Source organism: Saimiri boliviensis, chromosome 7 (genome assembly GCF_048565385.1).
Source record: "Saimiri boliviensis isolate mSaiBol1 chromosome 7, mSaiBol1.pri, whole genome shotgun sequence".
Taxonomy (NCBI): domain Eukaryota; kingdom Metazoa; phylum Chordata; class Mammalia; order Primates; family Cebidae; genus Saimiri; species Saimiri boliviensis.
The window spans coordinates 36,650,607-36,667,100 of record NC_133455.1 but is presented as its reverse complement, the minus strand read 5'-3'; the positions used below and the strand labels follow the sequence as shown (position 1 = coordinate 36,667,100).

At 46.3% G+C, this 16,494-nt stretch overlaps 1 protein-coding gene across 1 annotated transcript in view; it reads left to right on the top strand.

The window, feature by feature from the left end:
* The first annotated feature begins 4,801 nt into the window (after positions 1 to 4,801).
* ELK3 (ETS transcription factor ELK3) overlaps positions 4,802 to 16,494 on the top strand; it is a 78,843-nt gene continuing 67,150 nt past the window's right edge. The window contains exon 1 of the mRNA XM_039472222.2: positions 4,802 to 5,150. The gene's annotated coding sequence lies outside the window, so the exon portion shown is untranslated. The remainder of the gene's footprint in view (positions 5,151 to 16,494) is intronic.

The window sequence follows — 16,494 nt, the reverse complement described above, 5'->3', positions numbered from 1 at the left end:
TGTACCTTCCAGCACATCACACTCTCTCATTCCTCAAATACACAGATTTTTCGTATCATCTCTGGTGGAATCTTAGCTGTTCCTATTAAAGCTGAGGGAGTCTCACTTTTTCTTGGCCAGCCAAAATACATGACCCTGGGCTCTGTCACTTGCTATAAAGTGCTCCTAAAGAAATCTTACTTGAAATCTACTCATCTTCACCCCTGACTGATTTAAAACAACAGCATAGAAAGGGGAATGTGGATTATGCAATAGCAGATACCATGCCTTTTGGCTGATTTATTTATTTATTTTTTTGAGACAGGGTCTCGCTCTTTTGCCCCAGCTGGAGTGCAAGTGGTGTGACCACAGCTCACTGCAGCCTAGGTCTCCTGAGCTCAGGCGATCCTCCCACCTCAGCTTCCTATGTAGCTGGGGTAGTTGGGGCCACAGACATGCACCAGCATGCCTGGCTGATTTTTGTATATTTTGTAGAGAGATGGGGTTTCGCCACGTTGCCCAGCCTGGTCTTGAACTCCTGGGTTCAAGTGATTCGCCTGCCTTGGCTTCCCAAAATGCTGGGATTATAGGCATGAGTCACCTCCCCTGGCCTTGGCTGCTTTTTGATAGTGGGGAGGAAAGCATGGAAAACAAATAGCAGTTTTCTCTTAGAATGCAAAGAATGGAAGCTGCCAACACCTGAAAATAAAAGCTATTCCCGGTGCTTTGAGGAAGAGCAGAGTCAGCTCTGAATCACCCATGCATATGGAGAGCTGAGAGGAGTGGTGGGAACAATCCAAAATACCAGAGAAACTTACAAGGACTTCATATGGGTTGGGGAGCCCTAAAGTTGCCCAAAAGTGTGTCAGAAGTGTTTTAGATGAGGTATTTCTTCAAAAGAATAAAACTGGTTGACAAAAACATGCTCCCTTACATGTTGGAATTTTACAAAGATTTGTTGTGCAGCAAACCGGGGGTGGTGGACTGCCTGAGCTAACACTTTGGGAGGCCGAGGTGGATGGATTGCCTGAGCTCAGGAGTTCGAGACCAGCCTGAGGAACACCATGAAACCCCATCTCTACTAAAAAGCCCAAAAATACAAAAAATTAGCTGGGCATGGCAGCGTGTGCCTGTAATCCCAGCTACCCTGGAGGCTGAGACAGGAGAATCGCTTGAACCCAGGAGGTGGAGGTTGCAGAGAGCTGAGATCATGCCATTGTACTCCAGCCTGGGTGATAGAGACTCCATCTCAAAAAAAAAATCACTGATTAAAATATACTTATGTTTGGCTTTGAATATACTTTTTAAAAAACAGACTTCATATACTTCGTGTGTGTGTGTGTGTGTGTGCGTGTAATTTTAATTTTTTTAAGAAATAGGATCTCACTCTGTTGCCCAGGCTGGAGTGTGAATTCCTGGGCTCAAGCAGCCTTCCTGCCTTGGCCTCCTGAGTAGCTGGTATTACAGGTAAAAGTAATATCACCACACCTGGCCCTTAGGCTATTTTTTTTAAAGCAATTTTTTTTTTTTTTAACTTTTTGAGACACAATTAAGGCTGGAGTGCAGTGGCATGATTTTGGCTCATTGCAACCTCCACCTCCTGGTTCAAACGAATCTCCTGTCTCAGCCACCGGAGTAGCTAGGATTACAGGCATCCACCACCATGCCCAGCTAATTTTTATATTTGTAGTAGAGACAGGGTTTCATCATGTTGACCAGACTGGTCTTGAACTCCTGACCTCAGGTGATCCACCTGTCTCAGCCTTCCAAAGTGTTGGGATTACAGGCATGAGCCACGACGCCTAGCCCAAAAGCAATTTTAGATTCACAGCAAAACTAAGTAGGAGGTATAGTGGTTTCCCATATACCTCCTGCCTGACACACGCCAGCTTCCCCCATCATCAACATCCCCCACCAGAGTGGCACCTTTGTTGTAATTGAATCTACATCGACACATCATTACCACCCCAAGTCCATAGTTTACTTTGAGTTCATTCTTGGTGTCGTATATTGTGGGTTTTAACAAATGTGTCCACCATTTTAGTATCACACTGAATAGTTTCCTTGCCCTAAAAATCCTCTGTGTTCCTCCTGTCCACACCCCCTCCTTTTTTTTTTTTTTTTTTTTTTTTTTGAGACAGAGTCTTGCTCTTGTCACCCAGGCTGGAGTGCAATGGCATGATCTCGGCTCACCGCAACCTCCGCCTCCCAGGTTCAAGCAATTCTCCTGCCTCAGCATCCTGAGTAGCTGGGATTATAGGCGCCTGCCACTACGCCCAGCTAATTTTTTGTATCTTTAGTAGAGATGGAGTTTCGCCATGTTAGCCAGGCTGGTCTTGAACTCCTGACCTCAGGTTGTCCACCCGCCTTGGCCTCCCAAGGAACTGCAGGCGTGAGTCCCCGTGCCCAGCCAACAACCACTGATCTTTTTCACTATCTCCATAGTATTGCCTTTTCCAAAATGTCATATAGTTTGGAATCATAGCTGTTTCAGATGGTTTTCTTTCAGGCAATACTTCCTAAACTAAAGCAACACAGTTCTTAACTGTGTGGATTTTTTTCTCCCTGAAGATAGTAAGTTTACCATCTCTCAGTCCAACAGCTGGATCTTATAGGGACACAGTAGGTGTTTGCTGAGTGACAGAAGATGACGACTGGGGATTACAACAGTAATACCCAAAGTGGAAAATTAGCTTGGGAAATGAGGGATCTATAAGCAGCCCTTTTTTGCATATCTTCTTCTTCTGCCCCACCCTCCTGCCTTGCCCCCACCCACACCCCACTCCTTCTCAGAGGCCTGGGGGGCATTCTCCCACCCTTCCCGTGGACTACCCACATGAGCCCTGAAGCAAGCACCTCAAGGAAATTCCTATCACCTGTGTGCTCTCTTTGGCACTTGGAGTTCGGATGTGGTACTCATCAATAAAACACACCCCCTGCCCTTTAGAAGCTCAGTTAATCCCAGTGAGAAATTTGTAAACAAATACTCTTTCAGGAGAGATTGCAAAAATAGAAACAAGTAAGTGGAGGAACTTTTAGAATGTGGTCCTTATGAAAGGACTCACGCCCTGCTCCCAGAGAATCTGACTTAATTGGTCTGGTTGAGTATATTGCTGGAGAGTGAGAAAACACTCCCCAGGTGATTCTGACATCAGCTGGGCTGGGAACCACCCCAGACCTACTGAATCTAGGACTCCGGGAGAGGCCCAACCACCAGTGGTTTAATAAGCCCCTAGGGTCAAGTTTGAAAACCAGGGATCTGGGCTGCTAAGTGGGGACATAGGAATGGAAGGTTCTGGAAGTTGAGTAGTGAGCTTGGGGCCTAGGCCTGAGAAGTGAAGGGCTCTTCAACAGGCATCCTTCCCACCTTGTCTCAGCCTAGGGCAATGGGCAAGCTCTCCCATCAGAGACCCGCCCTTCCCTGGGACCTCCAGGAGGGATGTGGAGGTGTGGAGACCAGTCCTGAGACCACAGAGCCTCCCTTCAGGCCTCAGTCTCAGGCCCTGCGGGCACTGCTTATTTCCAGGGGAGCAACTTAGCAGGCAGGAAAGGTCGGGCCTGTGGAAGGCCATTCATTCGTGAAAGGCCAGAAAGGTTCGTGCCTAGACACCCCCGCTTCCAGTGTTATCTAAATCGTTTCCCCACCGTGGGCTCCTCCACTGAGGGCTGGCTTTCTTTAATTTTTTTTTTTTTTTTTTTTTTTTTTTTCTGAGACGGAGTTTTGCTCTTGTTGCCCAGGCTAGAGTGCAATTGCACGGTCTCGGCTCACTGCAACCTCCACCTCCCAGGTTCAAGCGATTCTCTCACCTCAGCCTCCCCAGTAGCTGGGATTACAGGTGCCCACCACCACGCCAGCTAACTTAAGAAAAAAAAAAAAAAAATTTTTTTTTTTTTTTTTTTTTTTTGAGACGGAGTTTCGCTCTTGTTACCCAGGCTGGAGTGCAATGGCGCGATCTCGGCTCACCGCAACCTCCGCCTCCTGGGTTCAGGCAATTCTCCTGCCTCAGCCTCCTGAGTAGCTGGGATTACAGGCACAGGCCACCATGCCCAGCTAATTTTTGTATTTTTAGTAGAGACGGGGTTTCACTACGTTGACCAGAATGGTCTCGATCTCTTGACCTCGTGATCCACCCGCCTCGGCCTCCCAAAGTGCTGGGATTACAGGCTTGAGCCACCGCGCCCGGCCAAATTTTTTTTTTTAAATTTTTGGTAGAGACAGGGTTTCACCATGTTGGCCAGGCTGGTCTCGAACTCCTGATCTCAAGTGATCCACCCACCTTGACCTCCCAAAGTGCTGGAGCCACCACGCCCGGTTGAGGGCTGGCTTTTAAAACACTGAAACCCCAGACAAGAATGGTGTCCCATCTACAACCCCAGACAGAAAGGGACTGCTTTTCCCGTACTTGCACCCACAGGAAAAGCAGTCCTTTGCCCAGAGCCACCAAACCCTGCACACCATTCCCCATGCCCCTCTGCCCCCCAATTCTTCCATCCCGGCGGATGGGAAACTGGGCGTTCAGCCGATCCCCGCTCCCCCCGCCCAACCCACCTCGGGACTCTACTCCCGGCCCAAAAGCGCAGAGCACTACCCCGCCGTGGTGCCCCGCGCGCGCTCGACCCCCAGGGAGAGTGGTGAGGAAGGATCCCCGGCGTCGGGGAAAGCGCGGCGGCGGCTGCGGTTGGCGGGCGGACCCCCCTCCCGGTGGGGAGGGGCTGCGGCCGAGCGGAGTCGCCGCGGGTCTGAGGCTCCTCCCCGGGGTGGCCGCGCAGGAAGCGGGGCGGGCGGGGGCGGTGCGGGGCGCGCGCGGGGCTGGAGCGGCGGGGGAGGCGCGGGCCTGGGCGGCCAGCCCCGGCGCACAGCCGCGGCCGGGGCGCGCGGCGCGGGGCGGAAAAGCCTGTTTACACAGACTGCACACCGCCTGGGGAATAATGCAGTAAAGGAAGTGAGCCGGCTCGGCCTGACTGCTCCAACTTCCTGCTCTCACACACACCAGAGGGGAAAAAAAAAAGAGGAGCGAGAGAAAGAAAAAAAGGGGGAAAAATCAGGATCTCATTACAAGAGCCACAGACCGTCTGCAGACGCCTGTCAGCATGGAAAGTCGGGGGCTTTCGCCCGGGTCCTCCTAGAAATTCCCCCCGAAGAAGGATCTTGAAGACTCCCCCACATCTGGGTAGGTAACAGGGCTTCTGCCTGTTGCTCCGACACTCGCAAAGTTTGTTTCGGGGTGTTTTCTTTTTTTCTCTCTTTCTTTTCTTGGGCGCAGTGGGGGTGGGGCGGGGGGCGCCGCGGGGTGGGCTGCGGGCCGGGGTGGGGGTGGGAGTGCGCGAGCGGGAGGGCGGGCCGCAGGGAGGGGGCGCCGGGGATGCTCCTGCGCCCGCGTCGCTGCCACCGCCGTCGCCGGAGCTCGCGCGGGGCCCGGGGTTGTGGACACCCTGCGCCGGCGGCTCCCCGCCCTGGGGCTGAGTTGTGAGCCCAGAGGAAGGGGTGCCGGCCGTGCAACCCCGGGAGCTCTCACAGGGCCCGGCTGCGAGCGGCGCGGGGAGCGGGGGACGGCGAGACTCTGGGAAGAACGGTGGCCGGAGCGGGCTGAGTGCTCCGGCGCTGGAACACCGCTGGCCTTCCAGCTGGGACCGCAGTCGGGCTCCTCTCGAGTGGGCAGAGGGCAGCGGTGCTCGGTTCCTAGGAGGAAGACAGGGATGGAGGGGGCGGTGGAGGGCAGAGTCGCGAAGGTGTGGGACTGGGGGCTGCGTCCACTCTCGCGCGGCAGGTGACCCCCGGCCAGGTCACCGCCCCAGGCGCACGCCCAGTCGGACATTTAAAAGCCAGTGGTTTTTACTGGGCATGGTTTTGGAGAAGGATCGGGCAAGAAATGATCTTGGCGCCCCGTCTACCCCCCATCCTTCTTTACCTTCAAACTCAGTGTGGGCCTGTGACGCTACTGTAACTTTTGGGGAGGAGGGATTAAAATTTTGGCATGGTTTAAAAACAAAAATAAAAGGTCTCGGTTTTGTTATCTTTTCTGAATTGGATCATCCTAGGGACAAGCTGCAGTTAGGCGGCGGGTGGAGGTGGTAGCAAGAAATGTTATTTCAGAAACTGCAAAAGGGGCTTTTTAGAAAAAAAAAAAATTGAGTGTCGGGAGAGTTTCTGGCTTGTCTGGAAACGGCAAGACTAATTGCCATGCGCTTCCGCTTTGAAACTGGCAGCAGACAGCATCTTGAAAATGACTCACTAGAGGAGCTCACAAAGAAACTGTGGTTTGCTCCTTCTCAGGTTTATGTATTTGTGCCTTTTACAGTTTCCTTTGTAGTGTTCGAGGGGTCCCCCGCCCCTTCCCCACCAGCCCCCTTCCACCCTCCCTCCTCTGAAAGCCCCTGGCTGGTCTTTAACTCCCCCTACCCCAGTCCCCCAGCCTGGGGGTTGAGGGGGGAAGGGGGAGGCTGAGTTGTTTTTGGAGTTGGCTGGGGAGAGGGTTAAAGGGATTCTGCTGCTGCAGGGGGAAAAAGTTCCTTGAATTTTCCACTGGCTGCTGCAGGAAGAGAGAGCCCCCTTAGTCATTGCTAAGTAATGTCTGCACACACACCAACTAATCTCATTAGGAGTTTCCGCTGCTCGGCACAGGAGGGGTTTTGTGCAGCCGCTGTCAGCCTGGGAGCCCGGCGCTGGGGAAGGAGACAAGTTACGGCTTTATTTACTTAGGGGTACAGCCGCCCAACGAGCCTTTTCAGGACATGTCTTGAAAACTTTGGAGTCACTTTGGCCATTTTGGATTTCAGATTTGCAGGTTTTTCTTTGCCGCTTGTGTCTGTGTGTTGGGGGGTGGGGGAGATAAGCAGCTCACACACACCCATTCTCTCCATCTGTGCTTGTCTTCGGTGGAGGGGGGGGAGGGGTGGGGGCGCATGTTCCAGGCATCTATTCATGAGCTGAAATCGATTTCTGAGCCTTACAAAATACCCTCTGATCTTTTTTTCTTTCTCTGTCCCTGTGGCACCCATTTATTTGGAAAAGGTCAGTTATGAGTTTCAAATTTATGAGGACGATAAAATTACAAATTGTGTTAGGAGGGCATGGGTCAGGCAGTTAAGGAGACTGTCCATAAGTGTTCTTAGAGTTTCCAGTAATGGTCCTGCCTGCAAACCCCCCGAGTTTGAAAAGTGATGTCGTTTCTATGCCAAATATAGCAAAGGCCTTCTGCCTTTAAAAAAATTTTTTTAAAATTTATATGTTGCCTAGAAATGTGTGGAGTTACTAAAAAGGGTCGAAAGGAATCTGATTGGAACCATGGGGTCCCTTTATTGACAAAGATGTGCTGCTTTTAAGGTGTTGGCAGTTCTTTTACGGTGGCAAAGTGTGTCCTAAAAACAGCCCAAACAGCCCGACCAGGGTATGAGTCAGTGGACGTGAGTACAGGATGTCCCTAATGGCTTGCCTGTCACAGAGTAGGTGCTCAATAAATTGTCGCAGAGAAGGCTGTGAGTAGGCTAACAAAACTTATAATGGGTAAGAAAAAAGACTTACAAGATCTCATGCATTTTGCATGAGCGTTCCTTAAGAATGGAGGCTGGTGAACTCTCTCAAGAGTACGTTTCCTTTAAATAAAAAGGAAGTATTTAGAATTCCTCCTTCCAAGTTATTATTTGGGATGCATAAGTTCATTTATGTTCGTGGTTCTCAACTAGGAGTAATTTTACCACCCAGGAGACATTCGGCAATGGTTGGAGACATTTTTGGTGGTTATAACTATGGGGGTGCACTGGCTTCTAGAGGGTAGAAGCCAGGGGTCCTGCTAACCAGTCAACAATGTACAGGAAAGAATTTTTTGGCCCAGAATGTCTATAGAGGATTGAGAAAATCTTATTTACTTTAATGGTGATGAAGGTGATGAAAACTCTAACAATAAGGCATTTAAAAGTCATCAGCTGTACTTTTTTGGCCATGTATATAACATAGCATTCATGAATTTTCTCTTTTTGGTTAGTAACATGCAATAATAGAGTGATATACGGGTGATGACATTGTATACCCTTTATGTCCTGAATTGGGCCATCTCTGAAACTCTGCGAGTATAGCATCTTCATGCACTTGGTACCAATGCTGTTGAGACCAGGATGGCAGTAACCCAGCGAGGGGAGAGCAGGGATTTGTCAGCATCGTTTGAGTTTTGAAGTTAAACAATTATTAAAGACCTCCTCTTTTTCCTTTATAAGAAATAAAAGTGCTAATATACAGTAAATGTAACTCTGAGGTCATTTATTAAAATTTATATTTGTAATTACTTTTTGGAACTTAAATCTTTCCCTGAAACTGGTCTTAAAGGACTTCCAGGCAGTGTATGTAAATTAAAATATTCCCTTCTAGCTGTCAGATATTAGATTTTGTGTGTTCTGTGGTACCCAATTATATACATGTATCTATCTGATTTAGAATAATAATATGGTGCTGTGAAATGTTGCAAAACATGACCTGATAACAACCCAAAACACTTCATAAAAAACTCTCCAAGAATGTGACTTCCTGGAGTAGAGTCTTTTTTCACTGCGGGTGAGTTGCTGCTTACTAATTGTTAGTTTTGTTCCCTCACAATTCTAGGGGATGACTCAGTCATCTCCCTCTTTCCCAAACCTGGGGTTCCTCGTGAGACTTTATTTTTTTTTAATTGTTTATGTTGCTAGGGCTGGCCTTGTACTCCTGGGCTCAAGTGATCCTCCCACCTCAGCCTCCCCAGTAGCTGGGATTACAGATGTGAACCACTGCACCAGCTGCATCATTAGTTTAAAAGAATTGGGTTGTCTGTCCATTCAGGCTTTGTTCTGGCTGTGGAGCCCAGGTGACTGGTTCTGTACATATGTATACAGATGAGAGGGGAATGGGACTCCATTTTTGTCAGATTTTCTTGTGTGTTTCAGGCAAATGTTTTTTATGTCCTAGTTATCTTTAATTCCTCTTTGCCTGTGTAGTTTGATTTATAACACACTTTGAGACCATGCTAGCAAAATAATATCTTCTATTTGTTGTTGTTTTTTTTCCTATTGTAAAAAATACTAATGTGAATTGCCTTACAAAGATACAGAAAACCACCATGAAAAAAATAGACATCTCCCATAATTCCACTGTTTACATTTTGATGTGTAATTTACCAGTTAAAAAAAAAAGGGATATGTGTGTCTGTGTATATCCACACATGCACATACCATTTTTAATGGAAAGCACACTGTACTTACTGTTTGGTAACTTTTTTTTACTTAGCATATCATGTAACACATTTTATTAGTACTGGGACCGAAATGATCACATAGAGCTTCTATTTATTGATCTAATAAATGCGTTGACTCAACCATGGATTGACATAATTTCTTCATAGACTTGTTCAGTGTTTTTGTCCTCTGTGGTTCAAGTCATGTTCTAGGAATGCTGCCTTCTTGAAAGACTGAGTTCCTATGTACTGTGAAATTTTGGATTTTGATGAGTTTCTCTGTGATTTAAGAATGAGTCATGATTTGCAGTAGAGTATCAAGATGTAGTAACAGGAAGTATAGGGCACTACACATCAAAATAGAATGTTAAATGATGAAAGAAGAGAAACCAGGTTAAACTGAAAATATATCTTGACGTTATCCAGCTGTGAAGGGAGAGGAAGGTGTGCTTTGTACCCTTTAACAACTGTTAATTACTGTTTCATTTTCTATCAGTGGAGTTTCCAAACTTTAAAACTGGTGTTTTAAATTGATTTTTTAGCTCAAGATGACTGTTGTTCATAGCTACTTTGAATTGAGGTCATTCAGCTTTTTGATTGAAACCATGGCAGCGAGACCATGAAAACTCTAGTTTTGCCACTTATAGAACAGCTCCAGTAAATAAAATTAGCCGTGTGTGTGTGTGTGTGTGTGTGTGTGTGTGTGTGTAACCTTTTGCTAAATTCCAAATGCCTTCAAAAATGGTAGATCACTCAGTCTTTTGAATAACTATTCTATGCAGAAATTCAACTTCCCATGATTCCTGCCTAAACCAAAATAAAAGTGGCCTTTCATCCATTACTGGAGATTTGCATATATGTCAGCAGTTTTAAATAAACTTTGAACTAGTCATTTCAATAAATTGTGATTTGGTTTGAATTCTTCCCACTAGGAATAAAGTCACTGACTACTTTATTGCTATGTATTAATTTACATTTCCTGGAAAGTAATTATTAAATTCTAAGAATTAAATAAGATTACTTTAAAAAATGGTTGAGAAATTTACTTGTATATTTTTAAAGAAATTTAGATAATGTTATATTAGTGTATTCTAATTTGAATTAGACTAAGACGAATTTACTTGCACACTCTAAAACAAGGATCTAAAGCATGTAGTATCATAAGCATTCTTTAAGCTTCTGTATCTAAGAACAATTCCTGAATATCCATGTGTAATATGGGAGTGATGAGATAAAACACTTATCTAGATACCTTTTCTTTTTCTTTTCTTTTTAAAAATGGATATATAATAATTGTACATATTTATGGAGTACATAGTGTTTTTTTAATATGTGTAATGTATAGTAATCAGATCAAGGTAGTTAGATACATCATCTCAAATGTTTATGATTTATTCGTGTTGGGAATATTCATGATCTTTCTTCTAGCAAATTGAAATTCTATAGTATTATAGTCATTCTGCAGTGCTATAGAACTAGGACTTACTCCTCCGACTAGAGACCTTCTCTTAAGGCTGATGAAGCTGGGGCCCCTGTACTCCAGGCACTAGAATAAAGAAAACAGGACTCTAGGTGTCTTCCCCCTGTCTTTTTTTTAAGTTGAGGTATGATTTGCATACATGAAAATGCACAGATCTTAAGTGTTAATTGTATACGTCCATGTAACTCGGCCCAGAGAGACAAAATTTCCATATCCCCAAGTGTTTTTTGGCTTATGTATTTAGAGACAGTGTCTGGCTCTGTTGCCCAGGCTGGAGTGCAGTGGTATGAGCTTGGCTCACTACAACCTCCACCTTCTGGGTTCAAGTGATTCTCATGCCTCAGTCTCCCAAGTAGCTTGTATTACAGGCATGTGCCATCGTGCCTGGCTAATTTTTGTATTTTTACTAGAGATGGCATTTTGCCATGTTGGTCAGGCTGGTCTCAAAATCCTGGCCTCAAGTCATCTGCCTGCCCCGGCTTCCCAAAGTGCTGGGATTACAGGAGTGAGCCACCATGCCTGGCCTCTGGTTAATTTTTTTTATTTTTTTTTTGTAGAAATGGGGTCTCATTATCCCTGGCTATTTAAAAAATTCTATTAAGACAATTTCATCATTCTACTGTATAGATTCTTACACCTCAGAACATCTTGAGAAAATATTGTGGTCTTTAATCTGCTTGGTTAAAAATAAATCATTTGAATGTGTAAATTTCCTTATGATACAGTAAGAGGAAAAAGAAAAATCTTTTCTATATTGCTTAATATCTGCAAAATATTTAAACTAACCAAAGGTAATATGTATACTTTAGGAAAAATGTATTATGTTAAGACTAACTGAGATGAGAGGATATTAGGTAATCTTCCCAGACCTCAGTTTCTTTAGCCTGATGGTAAAGTGGTTGAGGTGGAGGCTGGGTGCAGTGGCTCACGTGTGTCATTCCAGTATTTTGGGAGGCTGAAGCAGGTGGATCACTTGAGCCCAGGAGTTTGAGACCAGCCTGGGTAACATAGTGGGACCCCCATCTCTACCAAAAATTAGCTGGATGTCATGGTGCGCGCCTGTAGTCCCAGCTACCCAAGAGGTCAGGGCTGCAGTGAACCATGATTGCGCCACTGCACTCCAGCCTGGGTAACAGTAAAACCCTGTCTCAAAAAAAAAAAGTCATTAAAGTGGAGAAGCTCAGATAATGCCTTTCAAGTCAGAAGCCCTATTCATGTACTACTGTTTTTTGGAGGAAAGAACCTGACTACGTCTGGGTTGTGAACGTATGATACGAATTTTTGCTGTCCTCTCCAAACATCTGACTTACAGACGTATGCAGGAATTTAAACAAAGAGCTATTTTGTTGTGGGAAAAGGGGCTCCCCATAAGCTTCCCCTTGAATGCCATTTTGGCCCCTTATTGAATAAGGAACATTCCAGTGGAAGGCCATTATTAGCTGCCATGCTTCCTTTCCTCCTAGTCTTTTGAGGTTTGTGACAGGTAGCACTGATTTCTGATGACCCACAGCCAGTTCATTCTTGGGGACATCAGTGACTGCCTCTGAGCTGGGTGCTCCGTAGGGCCAGATAAGAGTTTGGTCACCCGGTTAAATTCCTCCTCCTTCCTTCTGATAGTCTTTGAAAGTGCTCTCTGCCCCCACTGCTGTATTTTGAGGGTTCTCACATTCCCTCACACCCTCTCGGATCCCTTCTCTACCCAGGAGCTAGAACAATCCTTTCAAAACACAGATCTGACCAGGTCACTTTTCGACTCAAAAATCTTCCACTGGCGTCAGCTTAGCATAAAGACCAAAACCCCTAACTCAAGCTGCAAGATGTGATTTGGGCCAGCCAAACTGGCTTTTCCTCAGTTCCTCAAATGCCCTCTGCGCTCTGTCCATTGGGCCTTTGTCAATGCGGACAAAGAGAATTTTCCCCTGACCCCTAAATTTTTCAGACCGTACACCTTGCCAGTTTGTAGGTGTCCTTTAGTTCACACTCCGCTCCACCATCTTCTCCTGGGGAAACCTTTCCTGTGTCTCCCCGCCGCCCCGCCCACTAGATCTCCCTCAGTCATCTCTTCCTGGCCTTCTGAGGCCTTACCACAAGTGCAGCTGCATGAGCTTGGCTCACTGCAACCTTTACCACGTGGCTTCAGGAGATTCTCCTGCCTCAGCCTCCGAAGTAGCTGGAATTGCAGGCTTGTGCCATCATGCTTGGCTAATTTTTGTGTTTTTATTAGAGATGGGGTTTTGCCATGTTGTCCAGGCTGGTCTTAGACTCCTGGCCTCAAGTGATATGCCTGCTTTGGCCTCCCAAAGTGCTGGGATTAGAAGTGTGAGCCACTGCACCTGGCCGCCACAGGCTTTACTTACAGGTTGCCTCATTACCTGAATTCGCCCTCTTAAAACACAGGAACACAAGACAAAGTCTTGCTTTGTTGTCCAGGCTGGAGTGCAGTGGTGTGATCTCAGCTCACCGCAACCTCCGCCTCCCAGGTTCAAGAGAGTCTCCTGCCTCAGTGTCCTGAGTAGCAGGGTCTACAGGTTTGTGCCATCAATGCCCGGCTAATTTTTATATTTTTAGTAGAGATGGGGTTTCACCATATTGACCAGGCTGGTCTTGAACTCCTGACCTTGTGATCTGCCTGCCCTGGCCTCGCAAAGTGCTGGGTTTACAGGAGTGAGCCATTGTGCCTGGCCAGGAACTAGACAGTTTTGGAGACATCTTTTTGAAGATAGGGCTGGTGCCCCTCATTATTCATTAATACTCTTTCCTCCATAACCCAGCCACCAAATAGATGTGATAACATGGCATCCCTCCTGATCTGAAGTCACTGTCCGAACCTTTGGCCCCTTTCGATTTGGAGAGTGGGAGATGCCTGTGCGTGTCTGTGTCATGTGTGCTGCATGTCTGTGAGCTCCCTCTGGGCCCGCACCGGTTTCTTCACCCTTTGTATTCTCTTAACACTTTATGCAATACCTGGCACTCAGTGAATTAAAAATAACCCGAAGAGGGGGAACACTTGTCAGTATAGCCCCACCCTGTCTTGCCTTGGACTTGATAAAGCCTTCTGTCGCTGTGCATAGGTCTGTCTCTTTCCTAGACGATGAGTTACTTGGATTAATAAAAGCACGTCTCTTGGTTAAACCATAAAGATAGGCTGGGAGAGGTGGGTCACATCTATAATCCCAGCACTTTGGGAGGCCGAGGTGGGCAGATCACTTGAGGTTAGGCGTTTGAGACCAGCCTGGCCAACATGGTGAAACCCTGTCTCTACTAAAAATATAAAAATTAGCTGGGCATGGTGGCGCACGCCTGTAATCTCAGCTACTTGGGAGGCTGAGGCAAGAGATCGCTTGAACCTGGGAGGTAGAGGTTACAGTGAGCCAAAATCGCGCCATTACACTCCAGCCTGGGCTACAGAATGAGACTCCTCCTCAAAGGAAAAAAAAAAAAAACGTAAAGGCAGCCAAAAAGCTCCTCTCTGTCACTTCCCATACTTTTTGTTTAGACTTGCAAGAAAAGTAGATGTATAGGAATGAGGTCAGTTTGTTAGTATCCTGGAGGACAAACTTTGGCCCTATTGTTGGTATCAGTTTACTATACTGAGAATGGGCGGTTAACCATAAAGTTATTCATAGAGTAGTATATATTGAAAGAATCTCGGCCGAGCTCAGTGGCTCATGCCTGTAATCCCAAACCTGGCCATCATGGAGAAACCCAGTCTCTAGTAAAAATACAAAATTAGCCCAGCATGGTAGGGTGTGCCTGTAATCCCAGCTACTTGGGAGGCTGAGGCAGGAGAATCGGTTAAACCTGGGAGGCGGAGGTTGTGGTGAGCCTAGATCACGCCATTGCACTCCAGCCTGGGCAACAAGAGCAAAACTCTTGTCTAGAAAGGAAGAAAGAAAGAAAGAAAGTGAGAGAGCGTCTCAATGTAAAGTTTTTTTAATAGTAGAATTAGTCATTGTAGAGCAGCCATCATTAATTAGTCCTTTATTAAAGACTTCGGTTGATCAAGTTTTTGTAGTTGCCTTGGAAATCGGTTTTGAATCCTGTAAGATTCACAGTTAAAGGTACTTTCTTTACTTATAGTAAAACCTGTGTGTGTGGCTTCCATCTTTACCTTTTTAAAATTAATGATGTTTCTGATTGAGTTTTAAAGTAACAAAAGATTCCGCTTACCTGATTGTGAAGAGTTGAGTGACTTCATACCCAAACTGGTTTTTGGTGAAGGAGGACTAGGTCTCCTAATACATTTCAGCTGGGTTTTGCCAAGGAGCAATTTGTTAATAGTCGCACCTTGATTAAGCAGAATGTATGATTAAGGATATTTTTCTCCTTGCACTTAATTGTCGGAATAGAGAGATTACATCAGCAGCAACAGCAGCAGCAGCAACATCAAAACAAGCCTGGAATTTATTCTAGGGTAACTGCAGGAATTCTCTCCGGGGCAATCAACAGGAGCTCTCTCCTGCACTTGTAGGTTGTCATCATCCTCAGAGTTGACGATCCTGAGGACCAGGAAGATGATGCTATTCTATTAAGCGAGAAAAGGAGGCGTAGGTGTTCGAATGATTCCCTAACGCTAAAAGTTAAGAACATTTCTCTGGTTAACGCTCATTGAACTGGAAATGTCACTTCCCCTCTCCATCCCCTTACTGGAGTTTGAAGGCTTGCCTTTAGAGGCTCAGATGCAAATCCTTGTCTTCGGAGTTGATTGACAGATGAAAGAGCTATCCCCTGGAAGATGCGGAGTGTGTGTGTGCCTTTATAGATGTAGGCTGTAAGAGGGAGGGAGGTGTGCATTTGAGAGAATGGGACAGGAGGTGACCTCGGTTTATGCTGCTCCTCTTTGCAGAATCACTGCCCATGTAGGATTGAAGCCCTGGTTCTATGCAGAGCGTGGGGGTGCAGCCAGTGTTTACTAGCTGTCTCCACCTTGAAGAATCGTTCTTGATGAGAAATCAGGAGAGAACCTGGGTTAATTACAGAATTACAGAAAGCGTAGATTCCTGATAATCTCAGCACATGCCATGATGAACAACATACAGAGAAGCGAGGACCAAACCATTGAGTATTATCTTTAGGACTGTGTGTGAGATGTAGTACCTCAGTTTCCTTGTGTGATCTTGAAATCCTCTGGAATCCAGAATTCATGAGCATTGGGAGGGAGTTTATTTCTGCTAACATTCCTGTCTTATTTTTCCAAGCCCCAGCTACTGATCACTTAGACCAGAGGGCATTGGAAATACAAAATTATTTTTGTATTTGATTATCTTTCACAAGGGGATGGGGATAGAAAAGATCCTCTAAAGCAAGAGGTCAGGGTTGTCTTTTCTTTTAGAGACAGCATCTTGTTCTGTCACCCAGGCTGGAGCGCAGTGGCGCAATCGCAGCTCACTGCAGCCTCAAGCTCCCGGGCCCAGGTGATCTTCAGCCTCAGCCTCCCTGCTGTAACTACACTCAGCTCTTTTCTTTTTTTTTTTTTGAGACGGAGTTTGACTCTTGTTACCCAGGCTGGAGTGCAATGGCGTGATCTTGGTTCACTGCAACCTCCACCTCCTGGGTTCAGGCAATTCTCCTGCCTCAGCCTCCTAAGTAGCTGGGATTACAGGCACACGCCACCATGCCCAGCTAACTTTTTGTATTTTTAGTAGAGACGGGGTTTCACCATGTTGACCAGGATGGTCTCGATCTCTTGACCTCGTGATCCACTCACTTTGGCCTCCCAAAGTGCTGGGATTACGGGCTTGAGCCACCGCGCACGGCCTCTTTTCGTTTTTTTAAAAAGCAGTTGAGAACAAATGCCTTGCAGTGCTCCAAGTGACACCCGAGTGAGGGTTAGAACTG